Source organism: Pteropus vampyrus, unplaced genomic scaffold (assembly GCF_000151845.1).
Source record: "Pteropus vampyrus isolate Shadow unplaced genomic scaffold, Pvam_2.0 Scaffold215, whole genome shotgun sequence".
Taxonomy (NCBI): domain Eukaryota; kingdom Metazoa; phylum Chordata; class Mammalia; order Chiroptera; family Pteropodidae; genus Pteropus; species Pteropus vampyrus.
This window is the reverse complement of record NW_011888996.1, coordinates 8,978-25,591: the sequence shown is the minus strand read 5'-3', so window position 1 is coordinate 25,591 and position 16,614 is coordinate 8,978. Positions and strand designations below refer to the sequence as shown.

Genomic DNA, 16,614 nt, shown 5'->3' with positions numbered 1-16,614 from the left:
CAGTACACTGGTTAGATATTTATATAGTTTATGAAACAATTCCCCTGATTGCTCTTTCTCTCCTCTTGCTCTACACACAGTCATTACATTACTGCTGACTGCATTCCCTATGCCCTTCTTCCCATCCCTGTGACCATCAACTACTAATTTGTACTTCTTTAACTCTTCACTCCTTTTTCCCAGCCTCCAACGCCCCACCCCTCTAGCTGTCACCAAATTGTGCTCTATATTTGTGAGTCTGCTTTTGATTAGTTTGTTCTTTTTGTTCCTTAGATTCCACATATAAGTGAAATCATATAGTATTTATCTTTCTCTGAGACAGATCATTTTTTGTTTACTACATATTTGTATTTAATTTTCAGTGATTTGTTGTTAACATCCTTACCCATTTTTGAGGGGTTAAAAACCTAGTAGTTTGTTTAAAAGTATAAATTTTTTTTTCCTTACCCATTTTAAGGATGGGTAATATTTGATGATCTTAATGTCTTTTTAATCTATGTGAGGTTTTATATATTAAGGCTATCAAAGCTATTAAGTCTTTGTCATATTATATTAAATATTCCAGTTTGTTGTTTATTTTGCTTCTTTATAATATGTTATAGTGTGTCTTTTTTTTTTTTTTACTTTAAAAGATGTACATACTCACTGAGTAAATTAAATAATACAAAAACATATATAGTAAAAAGTAAAAGTTCTCTCTCCCCCAGCCCTCTCACTCCTACTGCTAAGGGATATGTTGGTGATATTTTTTTTGACATTTAAAATGCTAAGCTTTTTACACTGTCAAATTTATAACTTTTTCTTTGATAATTTTTTTCCATTTGTTTATGCTTAGAAAGGCCTCTGCCATACAGAAATTAGAGGTGGACAGTGAGCCAGAGAGAATGTGGAGAAACCAGCAGAGGTGGGCTATTGATGTTGCCTGGGTAAGAGTTATTGTTTCTTGGACTGGGATGGAGGCAGTAGAGATAAAAAGAGGATAGATCAATATATAATTTGGAGGTTGACTTGCTGATGGATTGATGGTGGGGTGGGAGGAAGGTAGTGAAAACAAAAAAGAAAGAAATGATGGTTCCTAGATTTTTGGCATAAGCAACTGGTGGAATGAGGTTATCTTTTTCATATTCCTGAGGTGAAGAATGTGAAGTCTTATGGGATGATTGAGGGTGTTTTGGTGACACTCATCAACGTGTAATCCTGTTTGGCATGATCCTCAAATACAGGCTGACATATTTCTCGATTCTTTTTGGCTGTTTCTGGTCTTTATTCTTTGACCTGATGTGTTTTAATGGCTCACTTTGTAGGAATGTGCTTTTTGTGTTTACGAAGGTTTGTCTCAGGTTCTTTTTAATGACTCCTTCCTAGGTACTAACATGGGCCAGGGTTTTCTAGTCCTCAGTTACTGGAAGCTTCCAAAGGAGTGTTCCAGGCACTGGAGTATCACACACAAGAGCAGGGAGGTACTCCTCAGTGCTTTCTGTGGTTATCAGATTCTTGCAATGAGGGCTCTCAGCAGTTCCTGAGGGCTGGTGCTGCATAACTCATCACCACCTTTTATTTCAACATAGAGGTCATCAAAGGAGAACCTGTTTTATGAGTGTGTGGCCTGGAACTAAATAAAAACACAGTCAACAGGTTTGTAGTTGATGTCTTACTGTGCAGAACAGTGCTCAGTGAAGCTTCTAGTCCTCCTCGAACTCCATAAACAGATTCAGAGGACATTCATTTCAAAATATCACAGCAACATCAGAGTTCCTACCATAGAAGAAATAAAAGTCATTGCCTCCAGTCTCCCCACCCCATACAGTGTGATGCCTGTGTATAATCATTCTCCCTCTTTGACTTCCTACCAAAAGGACACACAGTGAGTTGTTTTTCTGAGAGTGACGGTGGATTGTGTGGAGGTATGCTATGCACACATTTCCTCCTGATTTTGGCAACCAATAGCATGTGTCAACAAAGGAAGAGGTTCACTAAAGTTAGAAATGTAGTCTGTGGTCTTAGAACAGCTTTTCTGGGCAAAAGTAATTGATCCTTCTAGGGAAATAAGCAGTCTAAGTCTTTTAAAAATTACATTCTGATCCACAATTCTATTGCATAATCAAAGGTCATACCTACAGCAGATTAAATATGTTTATCACTAAAGATACTTCCATCTGGCAAACAAAATACTGTGAGATTATGCTGCTCCCACTTCCTGGAATGTCCTTGTGTGCTGTATCTTCAAGGAGGCCATTTGGCCACTCTCCCAAATCCCTGGCCTTTGACCAGCCACCTACTGCCTCCACAAACTCCCAAGAGAGCTACGCAGGGGAACAGTCCTGGCAAATGGATACTGTTTATTACACTGTTTATACAAATCCCACCGCTGAGCTTCAAAGATAAAAAGTGACATAGAAAGACAAACCCAATAAAAATTGTAGGACCCAAGACCTAAATCAAAGTGATGAAGCTGCAACCCAAGGCTTTCCTAAGGTTTGTGGTGTGGAAGAGACTCTTAAACTTGTTTTTGTCACCAAAAGTCCTAATGCCCTTTTCCTACCTCATGAATTTCTACTCATTCTGTGAACCGCAATTAAAATACTTCTTCCTTCCTAAACTTTCCTTGACCACAGCCCCCTCCAAGAAAAATGGATAGTTCCTTTATTTGTGATAAACAATTTGTGTGTTTATTGTTGATCACTTTACTAGGTCTTATTGTGGTAATCTGTTTACATGGCCTTCTTCCCAGAGTCCAAAGGTAGACTCTGTCCTACTCCTCTTTTTATTTCCAGTGCCTGGCTGAGTGCCCAGCATTGGAAGGTGTTTGTCGTATTGTTCTGAAAGCTATGTTATTTTGGCACTGGGAACAAGGCACCTGGTTGTGCAGTTTGTGTACTACACTAATGTGCCTGGCCAAGGGGACAAGTGGGGCTAGTGTGGGCTGGTTTGAAGCTGTCTCTGAGAAAAAGGAACCTTCTTCTTCACAGGAAAGCACAAGGTTGCAAGGTTTCATGAGTCCAGAGGTGGCACCTCCTAATTTACACCAAGATGCTATGTAGGCTTTCAGTCATCTTGATTGGAAAAGCAAACCAGACCCAGCAGAATGGCAGAATGTGAAGAAAGTCAAGCTTGTGAAAAGTTTCTACCATGCATCTAATAGGCCTTACAGTTACCTTGTTACTTATGAGTAAGAGGAACTTGAATGCATCATGCTTTTCAGTATAGTGTACTTATCGTCAATTACTATTTTTAAAAAATAAATACAATTATACAATGTTAGACCTAAAAGAACATTATCTACTGGTATTTGAGCATTAATACTGTCTACATACGTAGTATAGACTAGGCACTAGAAACTATAATAAAATTGGCCAGCATCAAATACCTCTTTAGTGGCAGGTTTTTCATTTACTAAAAGGGCATCTGCCATATAACTCTGTCAGAAACAAGAAGAGGCAAAGTGGTCACTATGTTAGTACAACTGCAGTTTTATCCATTTCACTCCTTGGCTTTCATTGTGGTCTTATATTGCCAATTTTTCAATACAGACGCTGTCATTTCTTTGTTGTTGTTGTTGTTTCCTTTCTATATTACCATCCACCTACTGAAGATAGACCATCAACCATTCTGGGGATATCACTACTAAATGTTTCATACATTTGGTGCAAAATATCATATGTGTGAAGAAGGAAGATCCATGATGGCTCCTATACAAAATAGCAAGACCTGTCAGAGTTGTCATGTGGTTATGTGAATGGCCTCTGCACAGACTCTTCTGAGTCAGAATTAAAGAACCAAAGTTTGCAAACAGTTTGCTTTTTATATATATTAGAGACGATTCCAGGTTATCCCTTTGATAATGTAATTCCAACATGGGAGAGAAAAGGGTAGAATTATACTGTTGTACCAGAAACTACAAATACCTTATCTAAACCACAGCTCCTAATTCAAGTGCCCTGGAGGCATAGCATATCTATAAACATCATCCCTCATCTGTGTTGTAGGAGGAAATGGTTAGGAGCCCAAGGGCTTATGATGTCATTTCTTCTCTTTCTTTTCATTTTTCTTCATCTCCTCCTGTTTGTTCTTTTCCTCTTTCCTCTTTTGGCACTTGCATTGGGTTGCCATCCACAGCTGTTCTAAGATCAGTTCAATACAATTTGTGTTTAATGAGAATATTTACACATGTGTTATTATCCCAATGTCTCGAATGTCCTCTTTCCCAGTCCCACTCATCTTGTTCCCAGGTTTTCTTATCTGCCCCTATACTACTAGACTGGGAGCACCTTGAGGAAAGGAAACAAATCTCAATTTTTTTTGTTTGTATCTCCTGGCTTCATAATATAATAGTTGCTCAATATATCTTAAATGAAAGTTAATGAATGAAGGCATTAATGAATGAATAAATAGGAGGTAATGAGAGATGAAAAGAAGCCTTCAACACTATCTGTGATAGTTTATTTAAAAATTCTGAAACAAACGTCAAAATATTAACATTTTCTAAGGGTGCTGGATATATAAGTATACATTATTTTATTCTCCATACTATTTTTTCATGTTTGAAAATTTTTACAATATTTCAAAATCAAGATGAGTGATGGAGGTGATGGCAGTATGACAAAAATGCCTTTCCTTAAGAATCTCAATTTATTTAGGGAATTGTTCCAAGTACACAAGATTGCAGAAGTCTATTGGAGTGTACATTTTTAGGAGCTGACTGGCTAGATATAAAGAAAGCAGTAAATAACTCTGAAACTAGAAAAGCAGGAGTTGACACTATTTGTCTAGTTTGCAGGGTAGCCTAGGAATCGGCAAATAGCACTTTGGGTCTTTTTAAGCACATATCCAACCTCATTGAAATATGAAATATGGTCAAGAAAAACTGAATGGATCTAGACATCATAGTACTGGCCAGCTAAATACCTGGGATTTGGTAGAAATTCTGTAGAGAACTGTGGCATAATATCTGTTTGACCTTTCTAGTCAAATCTCCTCTTCCTCTTCTCCATCCTACTTTCCTGGAAGGTAGACCTGTAAGGACCACATCAGTGGATGCTCATGACTTCTGGCTTCTAATTGGGTTCAGCTAGAAGTCAAAGGGAAGGGAGAAGAAGAAGGTAGTCATGTTGCTTAATCCCTTTGTTCCCTTCCTGTAAAGTTGCCTCCAGTTGGTTATGTCCCTTAACTGAAAGTCATTGCACCCCTCTCATAAGAATGGTAACTCTACATGACTTTGTACTTCTCTTTCTCTCTCTGTCTCTGTCTCTTGGGTCCAGTAACCATCTTTTCTCCTCGTCCCTTTGGGCCTGGGTATTAAGAGTTCATTGAAAGAGGTAAAATATTTGTACTCAGAAAACTACATAAGATATTGAAGAAAGAAACTAAAAAAGATACAGATAAATGGAAGCACATTCCATGGTCATGAGTAGGAAGAATTAACATTGTTAAAATGTCTATACTACCCAAAGCAATCTACAGATTCAGTGCAATCCCTATTAAAATACCAATGGCATTTTTCACAGAACTAGAACAAATAATTCTAAAATTTATGTGGAACCACAAAAGACCCTAAATAGCCAAAGCAATCTTGAGAGAAGAACAAAGTTGGAGGTATCATGCATGCTATCAAACTGTACTACAGGGCTATAGCAATCAAAACAGCATGGTACTGGCATAAAAACAGACAAACAGATCAATGGAACAGAACAGAGAACCCAGAAATAAACCCGCATCTGTATGGTCAATTAATCTATGACAAAGAAGGCAAGAATATACAGTGGGGTAAAGACAGTCTATTCAACAAATAGTATCGGGAAAGCTAAACCACATTCTTACACCATGCAAACTCAAAATGGATTAAAGACTTAAGTGTAGGAACCAAAACCATAAAACTCCTAAAAGAGTTTTACTATCCTAGAGATAGTAAACTCTCTGACACTGCTCTTAGTAATATTTTTTTTCTCCTCGGGCAAGGGAAACAAAAACAAAAATAAATGGGATCACATCAGACTAAAGAGATTTTGCACAGTGAAGGAAACCATTAAGAAAATGAAAAAATGACCTACTGAATAGGGGAAGATATTCACTGATGATACATCAATACCCAAAATATATAAGGAACTCATACAACTTAACACCAAAAAAAAAGTAATAATTAACAAATAGAGGGCCCGAATAGACATTTCTCCAAAGAAGGCATACAGATGGCCAATATGTATATGAAAAGATGTTCAATGCCACTAATCGTCAGAGATATTCAAATTAAAACTCCAGTGAGATATCACCTCACACCTGTCAGAATAGGCATCGTCAATAAATCAACAAAAGTGTTGGTGAGAATGTGGTAAAAAGAAAACCCTCCTGCACTGCTGCTGGGATTGCAAATTGGTGCAGCCACTATGGAGGTTTCCCAAAAAATAAAAAATAGAACTGCTCTATGACCTAGCAGTTCCACTTCTGGGTATTTATCTGAAGAAATCCAAAACACTAATTTGAAAAGATATATGCATCTCTATGTTCATTGCAGTGTTATTTACAATAGCCAAATTATGGTAGCAACATAAGTGCCCATCAACAGCTGATTAGATAAAGAAGAAGTGGTACATATGTACCATGGACTATTACTCAGCCATAAAAAAGAATGAAATATTACCATTTACGACAACATGGGTGGACTTACAGGGTATTATGCTAAGTGAAATAAGTCATACAGAGAAAGATAAATACCATATGATTTCATTTATATGTGGAATCTAAACAAAATAAATGAACAAACGCAACAGAAACAAACTTACAGATACAGGGAACGAAATGATGGTTGCAAGATGGAAGGGGAGTTGTTGAGGTGGGTGAAAAAGGGGAAGAGATTAAGATATATGTATTGCCAGATATAAAAACAGACACAGTGATGTAATGTACAGCACAGGGAATATAGTCAATAATACTGTAATAACTATGTATGGTGTCGGGTTCTAGACATCAGAGTGATCACTTCATAAGTTGTGTAAATGTCTAATCACTGTGTTGTACGCCTGAAACTAATAGAATATTGTTTGTCAACTGTAATTGAAAAAACTAAAATATATATTTTTTAAAGTATTGAGAATCACCAAATGCCAGCATACATACACCTTTGAAAACAGTCCTTTTGTATAAAACACCCCAAATTAGCCTCTTCTGAGTGTGCCATCTGTTTCCTGTTGGGACTCTGATTGATCAGGGGCCTGACCTCGATATCCAAGTTTTAACTCCTCACCGGTAGTTCACACACAGGCCTCTGTCCTTCACTTAGCAGATACCTAAATAGAACTTTAGAGAATTACCTTTAAATACTAAACTCTTACCTATACTTGGTGTCTTCAGCTCTTTTTCAGTTCTTTCATCCTTTCTTTCTTGCATGAAAGTATAGAAACAGGAATAGTAAATGACTACAAAACACTTGAAAACATATTATCAGCATGAAATAAATAATTACAATCATCCTTTAATAAATTCCACCTTTTGATCGCTTTTGTTTACTTTGTGATCTTCATATATTATTATGTTAATATGTGTAAATCATAATTAGAGGGGAAAATCTAAACAGTCAATCTATCATGTAATGATGAAAAGGGAATGTGTGTTATTTATTAATTTGAAATATTATGGAAAGCAACAATGGAAAGTGTCTGAGATAATGTTCCTGGACCTGACCAGAGATGTCTGGTGATATCCAAAATTCTTTAAGGCCTTCGCACATACCATTCTCACTGCCTGGAATACTCTCCCTCTCTCTCCCACTCTTCATCTAGCTAATTCCTATTTATCCCTCAGCATTCTACTTTAATGTCACAACCTAGCTTTCCCCGACAGAACTCAGTTTTCTTTCTTCATACAAGTATATATTTGCATGTTCATTGTTCAATGTGTTTGTCATCCAATGTCCATCTCACACAGTGCCTATCAGTATTAGGAGACCAATCCATAATCATGAAATAAATGATGCACGAAGGTCTTAGGAAGAACCATTGAATTTATGAATTGCAACTTCATTTATACTACTGTTATTAAAGATGAATTATTTGCTTGCCTAAGTTTAAGAAGATACCTCAGTTAGGGCTATTGGATACTGTTTTCTAAATAAAATGAATGTATTTATATATTTACTGTAGATTTCCATTTGATGAATCATATTTTGTTCCAGGAAGCCAAAAGTTCAGCTAAAATCTTGCCATAAATAGTCTTAAAAAAATAAGTCCTTTTTTAAAGTTACCAATGCCTAGCTTTGTAATTAGATATTCTAGGAGATACCTACTCTTTCGGCCTGTATACCTTCCTTTTCCCCTTCTTTAGGTTATGGAACCAAGGACCACCACATATGGCCTCTCAAGAGTTGTGTGCTGTACAACTCCAGGAGGTCTTATTCACATAGACCATAACATGAATGAGAGTTACAAATCTGTGCAACATGGTGACCCTGACATACATAACTTTTTTAGCAAACTCCTTATCTACCTAGATAATCCAACACATGGGTCTGCTCCCTTGCCACAGAAGTAGACATGTGATCCAAGTCAGTCAGACAACGATTTCTAGAAATCATCATTGATTATTGTAGATCCACACGCATGACCTGAAGAAACCACTCAGCACCCTTTAGGAGAATTATGTGAATGGTAGGAGAGAAAGAATCTCTCCTGAGATTTCTAATACTAAGAAGCATGAACGGCTAGAGCTGCTAGACTTTGCCACATAACAATAAAAGTCTACCTTCAAATGAAGTCAACATAGAGGAAGCAGAACTGAAAGAAGGAGAAAAGGAGACAGATTCTTGATGATAGGGGTTGATCCCCATGTTCATCTTCTGCTTAGGAGAGTTTGAGTTGGATCTTTGTCTCTTCAACCTCAAGAGTCCTGGCTAAAAGTGGTGCTCAAGCAAAACCAGAAATCAGGAGCTTGGAACTTGCTTTCTGCTTAACAGAAAACTGAATAGTTTGACAGTGATGATGTCATTTTTCTGTCCACAGCCCTCCAATGGCTTCTCATCTTACCCAGAGAAAAAGCTAACTGTCTATTCATGGCCAATAGGCCCTTACATTGTCTGGCTTTATTCCCTCCCACTTTCCCCCATTTGCTCCCTATGTATCAGGAACCCTAACCTTGATTACCCTTGCAAAACACACTTCCACCAGAGGGTATTTGCACTTGCTGTTCCCTCTGCCTCATATATGCTTTCCCTGGTTACCTGCTTGACTTAGTTCTCTGTCCATATGTGAACTTCCCTCATCACCTCACCTAAAATCTTACTTTCCCTGTCTGTATTAGTTTCCTATGGCTGCTTTAACAAAATACCACCATAGGTTGGCTTACACAACAGAAATATCGTCTCATAGTATTAGAGGCTAGAAGTCTGAGATGAAGGTGTTAGCAGAGTTGGTTGTTCTAAAGGCTGTGAGGGAGAATATGTTTCATGCCTCTCACCAGCTTCTGGTTGGTTTCCTGTCCATCTTTGGTATTCCTTGGCTTGTAGAAGCATCATCCAGATCTCTGCCTTTATGTTCACATGGAGTTCTCCCTGTGTGTGTGTGTGTCTGTCTCTGTGTCCAAATTTCTTCTTTTTATAAAGACACCAGTCATATTGGATTAAGGCCCACCCTAATGAGCTTCTCTTGACTATTTCCAAGTAAGGTTATATTCACAGGTACTGGGACTTCCAACATTTCTTGGGGACACAATTCTCCATAACACTCCCCTTATGCAGTCTTATTTTTCTTTGTAGTATGTATCACTATCTGACATACTATAAACTTATGTTTTCACCGATTTAATGTCTCTCTCTCCCCCAACTAGGATGTAAGTTCCATGAACATGTAGATATAATATTCAAATATGTGTTAGATGAGTGAATGCTAAACAAGAAAATAGACTATCCTATTTTAAAATATTTTTAAAAGCTTTGCATATTTATTACTGAACCAACCTACTAGTGCAGAAGCATATTATACAAAGAAGAAAATTATTTTTCCGATAATTTCTCAATAAAACATGCCAAACTGTCCAGATAGTAGTAATTTTCTCAGTACTTCAGTAAGATCCAAGCAACCTGGATACAGCAGAAATATGTGTGCCATCTCATGTGTGATTTCTTACAGTCCCAGTTTGGTTCTTCTCCATTGTCTCCTCTTGGAGTTGTACCTGATTTTATTACCAGTTTTCATCCGAATCCATTCGGGAATGGGCCAATTCTGCTTTTGTTTCTTGGCCAGGAACCACTTGATCCTGAAAGTCTTGTGAGAAGTCTCAACGTAGCCCTGTTGTCAGTCAGCTGGCAGAGACCATAGGCCCCGGGAAGCCACCCTGGAGCCAATGGTTATGGATGGACTTACCATGGCAAGTAAGACTCCCCTATTTTAAAATATTAAAGCCCGAAATTTCCACTTGCATAGTCAAATATTTTTGAAGAAAGTAAGTCTTCTCAGATGTCTTTAATGTATACTCAGAGTCTAAAGACTCACTGGAAATCTATTTGAAATCTCTATCACGAAATAACAAATACCATTCCTTTGAAAATAGAACAGTGGATAGAAACACTGAGGAAGAATGGAGTTTGGGAGTGGCAGGTTGAGAAGGGGACATGTGAGAAGTGGTAAAAGTTGAGCGAGGTTAAGAGTGGTCGAGCTCTGGCAAAATCTACGTGTAGTGATTCTTGTTGCATGACTTCATGATAAAAGTATACCAGTGGCCTTCAGTGGGGTTACATTGTTTTTATTACCCATTAAAAAACATTTTTAATGTGCAAACAAATTTTGCCTTTTGAATATATACAGATATTAGAAGTTACCCCTCTGGCATTTATCGAGATACATTATCTATGTGTAACTTTATCACGTTGTATTATCATTATCTGTCTTTCATCTGATGTCCCCATTAGAATATGAGCAGAGGGACAGGGGGCTGTGTCTTTGCTAGCCCACAGGCAGTCAAAAAACAAGTGGTAATTTAAAAGAAAATATTTGCAGCACACACAAAAGAGTTACAATCCCTTTACCTAAGGCTTTTACAAATCAATAAGAAGACAAATGACCCAGTGGATCAAAGAAAGTACAGATGCTGTATAAACACATGAAAAAGTGCCCAATCTTGCCAGTAGCCAGGAAAATGCAAATTAAAATTATAACAAAATTGAATTTTTGTCCAACTGCTTGGCAAAGGGAAAAGATTGATAACTTCCAGGTTGGTGAGAGTGTGAATAATCAGACACTCTCATACTTTTGGGTATGGGACAGTGTATGGAACTATATGTTCAAATTCAAAATACACTGACATTTTGACCTAAAAGTCCTATATTTGAAAAATTTATCATGTAAAAAAAAGCAGCCCTTAAAATGATACATACCAATAAGGCACCAGAATTTCAGTATAGGAAAGACACGGGTACCCATTTTTAACAAATCAAGAATATGGTATTTTACAGAATAAGAAGAACTTGAGGGGTTATGAGAGTGAAAGGGGAGACTCTCCTAGAAATGTAATGAAAGTGAGGCTAGCAGGTGGCACTGGAAGCCCTGAAGTTTCTCTGATGCTCCATCAGGGTTTATTCCCCATCTGGAGCAGCGTAATTGGCTGAACGTCCAGCTTACAGCTCCTTGAGGACCTGCAGAGGGCCTGCTCTTTCTGGGGCAGCCCCTAGCAACGACTGGGCAGGTGGTGGATAGGCCCAGACATTTCTGCCAGATAGAGGACTCCTTCACCATACAAGCTGGGCTCAGAGTGCCCCTCATTTTGGCAAAGCCTTTGTCCAGTCTTCCTGGGTCGGATGGCTCCCCCTGCCCAAGTGGGCTTCCCTCCCCTTTGTCTTCATAGTTTTTACTCCCCCAGGAACCTGTCCACCCCTTCCCTGCCTTAGCACCTGCTCCACAGAGAGCCCAATTGGGACGGCTAAAGACTCCTCATTTGCAACTACCAAATTTTCACACTAGTGGGAATTTTTGAAAGACTCCAAAAGGAACTATTTCTCATTTTAATTTCAAGTTCCGGAATTAAAGCTGAATAATTGCCAGTTTGTTTTCTGCCCTGCAGTCACCGTTTAACTTTAGATGATGACTAGCTTTGTGTAAGCAAACAATTACAAATTTCCTCCATTTTTCTTTTTTGTTGTTACAGAGGTATGAAAGAAATTATGAGGAGTGGGGGAGCCTGCAAATATAACTATAAAACTTTCAAACTTTAAAATTAAGAGCAGTAGTCTTAATTTTAGAAAAAGAAAGGTTAGTGCGGTTTATTCTTATTAAAGCCCTTCACTTTGCATCGGAGCATTTGTCCATAGAGCTCTTGAAAATTGTAATACAGATCTCCAGTTACAAAAGCGAACAAACAAGGAAAACCTTTGCAACTGTCTTAGCAAAAACAGTAACATTCCAAATAATTATAACTTGGGTATGCATTATTCAGAATTACTGTAGTCCCAGGTTGTTAACACCCACCTAGATAAACTAATGTTTAAGTTATTAGGCTAAAGATAAAGTTCGATCTTTAGGATCTAGTATTTTTTTCAATTGGATAGACCTTTCTTTTCATTGTTTCCAACTTAGAAATTGTATTCCGTAAAAGAACAATTAAGTTTTCTTTTTCAGAAAAGCAACACAGAAGGCCACTTGGCCATTCTAGTCTATGTGTTGGGGAATTTACTAGCATATTAATTCAGTTCAGTATATTTTTGGGTGGAGGAGCATTCTGTATTTTGTTAAAGAGAAAAAATGACTTTAAAATTTATGAAGGGCCTTGAATTTAGGCTTTTGACATTACCTCCAAAGGAGGTTACACAAAGATATTTTGATGGGATTGAAAGAAAACACCCCTATCCAAATTTAAAATTAACAACCATGACTAAACTGCATCACCTTTAGTATACACTGGACTTTTAAAATTAAATCTTTTAATTATCTTCTGACTAGCACAACTGTTTCGTGTTGTAATTTTCTTGTATTAAAGGTATCAATTGTTGAAATGTAAACATGCAAAAAACACAATTTTTAAACCTCCTTTTAGTGTTAAAAGAATGTTTAATATACTGGAAACCTCAAAAATAATGGAGGCAGCCTGGATCTCTCAGCCTATGAAAAGCCCTGACATTATTTGTTTGGAATGCAAATATTTCCATGAGGTAGCAGGAATGTTTTCATGTAAGGAACTATAGACTAAGAAGTCTGAAAATAATGAAATTGTAGGAAAGAATGAATTGTATATTTCAAATGAAAACTCTGTGCATTCCTTTTTTCCCTCTCTGTATTGGATTTTATGGACTTCAAGGAGTCTCGCTGTTCCAAAATGTTAATACCTATTTAAAATACACAATATATGTAACTTTAAAGCATGCTTTCTCAGTCTGAGATCACTTACTTGCCTTGGTAATGTGATAGAAATAGCATGTGTGTGAAGTTGTAAATGTTCAAGCAGAATAAACTACATGATGAACAAGGGTTCTTGGATACCCAAGGCCTGGAGTGCTAAAATAAAAGCTGACATATAGATCCTTTTTCTCTTCTCCCCACAAAAAGCCCTAAGTTTCTTTATGACAGAAACAGTACAAATCTCAAACCAAGCTGCAGTTACTGTTATGAAACACACACACACAAAAAGATCCTCATTTTTCGATGGTTAACTCCATAATAGCATTCACAATATCATTACTGTCATTCTTCAGAGCTCTACTGCCTCTGCTCTTGACACATTTGCTTGTGACATGACCAATTCTATGTCTTTAACTTCCACACCTAGTTCATCAACTTCTTCCTCTTTACTCTGCTCTGTGCAGTTGTGTTGTCTTCAATATTTGAGACAGCTTCACCTTGAACTTCGAGTTTCTCAGCAGCTGCTAGCTGTGCTTCCTGAGACAAATCTTCGATCTTGGCTTCCCCAAAAACTGTGCAGATATCTGAAGCTGGGCTCTTGTGGACATCTGGGTTTGTAATGACAAAGAGGATATTCTTAGATTTCCGGATAATGACCCGAGTAACCCCTGTAACCTGTCAGAGACCTAGTTTAAACACAGCCTTCCGTACCTTCTTTTCACGTGGCTCTGTTTTGCTTTACTGACTGGTTTTTCATTGATTTCAGCTGCTGCCGCCAGCAGGGCTAGTTGTGTGATTGCCTGTATGGAATCTTGTTCCTGGGGCCTGGTACTGCTTCATCACTGTCATATTCTGTTCCAGACCCTTTCTCAGGCTGGGGCTGGGACAGCTCCTGCCCTGTAACAGAGGTTTCTGTGGCTTCACCTGCATCTCGTGCAGTAAGCACAGAACCAAGATGGTGGCAGAAGGACAGCAGAGCCCACGGAGATTCTTTGAAAGACGAGTCTTACAGAGATGTTTTAAAGGAGAAAGGAGTGACAGTTAAAACGATAGTAAAGTTAACCTCTCATGAGTTAGAAGGGAGGTTTAATTCTGGGTAGCAGGTCAACAGAGGTCATTATCTGAATTATAAATATCTTCAAAGGGAACTTCTTCCTCTTGTCTGCCCAGTTCCCGCAACTGCACTGTCTCCCGGTGAAGCATTCATAGTTATTCCAGCAAACCCAGTACAGAATGTTGGGGACAACTATTTCATTCCTCTTAACAGACTGAAACATGAAGCCAACTGAGCAGTTGGGGTGGGGAAATTATACCTTCGAGACTAATAGGAATTGGTATGATTAAAGGCATTTAGAGAAGAATGGGAGAAAAACTACAAAGGGCACCAAAGGTGAAAAGAGGGTTTGTGTCTGAATTCCACCTCTGCTACCAGATTAATGTATTCCTAATGGTCTTAACTCAAATACTTAAAATAAAAGCACCATAAAAGAGGAAGGCTGACATTATCAGCCTCACCCTGAGGAGCTCAGAGTTCTAAAAGTTAAAATATAATTTATTGAGTAATGATGGCACAAGTTGTAACTTTCTAGGATTCCACAAAGGCAGGTGGAAGGAAGATTTAAATATTCTCAATAGTATTCCAGGAAGGTGTATAACAGACACAGTAAACTAATGGCTTGTTTCATGATAAATGTACTTAAAAGGAGAACCTGGTGAATGGTCTATGATGTCTCTTGATCTTTGTGTCACAACTCAAGATGTCTGGCTTGGTGAGGATCTCTCTCAAGGTGGGTATGTGCTCTGCATATATAATCTCAAGTATTCCTCATAGCAGCACTAGTGGTTGGAGATTTTTACTCCTATTTCATAAAGGAAACTGACCTCAAAAAGAGATGTCAAGTTATTTGCCCAAGATTGGGTAGAAAAGTTGGGCTTTAGATCCATCTGACCCTAAAAATGATGCTATTTCTATAATATCATTATTTCATTCTTTCTATTATTTTAACTATTGCTTGCAAAATAATCTGACTTCCCCTTTCTTTAAGGGAAATCATCCAGGCTTAAACCTTGGAATATCTTTGAACTTTCTAATCAACCATTCCACAAATATTTACTGAGCACCTACTAAGAGCTAGGCATTTGGCTTAAAGAATGAATGAAATACAATGTCTATTCTCAGAGCATACAGTTCATACATGGAATCAGTTATTAAATCTCATAGAGTTCATTTATCATGCATCTATCCCCACCTTTCTTTTCTGAGTATCTCCTTTAGGCTCAGACCCTCGCTGCCTGCTGGTTGAACAATAGTCTTATAACTGATCTCTACTCATATTAGCTGGGGTCATAGGAGAACTACTCACAGAGTTTGGGCAAGGTGAAGAATCTTAAAAAGTGATGGGGAGACATCTAGAAACTAGCAACAGTGGGAAGCCACGAACATGCCTAGAGGCTAGGTGTTCTAGAGCTGCTGCCACTTAAGAGCTATAGTCTCTGAGGGAAGCAGCTAGGAACCTCTCTCCTCCTTCCTTCTCATCTTCTGGTGCCACACTCTGCTCAAACTCAGAAGCTAGTCAGTCCTAGGTCTGTCATCTGCAGGGGTCAGCCACCACGTGCAGAGAAGTGGAGAATGGATCAAGTATGGGCAAATGGAGAATAACCAGCTATCTATTCATTCACTCAACAAATATGTGTAGCCTATGACAGGCATGGTGGCTGCAATAGTGAGGAAACATATCTTCACAGAGCTTACAGTTTGGGGGAAGCCACTGAGAAAAATTAAATAAAACACTAATAAGCTTCATTCGCTTGAAAGTAAGAGCTGAGAAAAAGAACTCAGTTCAACAAGAGTTTAATAAAGGAAACAGAATCAACTTTGGAATTCAGAGGAGTCTTCCCCAAGAAAGGGACAAGAGCTGAGAGTGAAGGAAGAGATTAGGGAGGAGAGGAAGAACTGGAGAGCACAGTTAAGCAGAGAGCAGCAGAGGGCAAAGTGCCTGCCTGTGGTAAGAGGAAGCAAGGCTCATCCCAGGAACAGAGAAGTGCAATGCAGAGGAACAGGGAGTGCTGGAAGGACGAGTGGCCTGAGCAAAGGTAGGCCTGAGTTATTAGGAGGAGCAAACAAGCTGATTGTGAAGCACTTATAACAGTGCCTGGCACATAGTAAGCACTGTAGAAGGGTTTATTTAAATATAGACAAATACATAAAGTATCTAAGTATTGAACAGAGTTGGTTATAGGTGCCTGGAATTCAGAAGAGAGTTCTGTATTTTAGAATTGAGAGTCACTGGGATATAACTGATCC

At 38.2% G+C, this 16,614-nt stretch overlaps 2 pseudogenes; both read right to left on the bottom strand.

The window, feature by feature from the left end:
- Positions 1-9,909: 9,909 nt before the first annotated feature.
- Positions 9,910-11,286, bottom strand: LOC105300616 (annotated as a pseudogene).
- A 2,317-nt stretch (positions 11,287-13,603) lies between these two features.
- Positions 13,604-14,315, bottom strand: LOC105300615 (annotated as a pseudogene).
- Between the last annotated feature and the right edge of the window lie 2,299 nt (positions 14,316-16,614).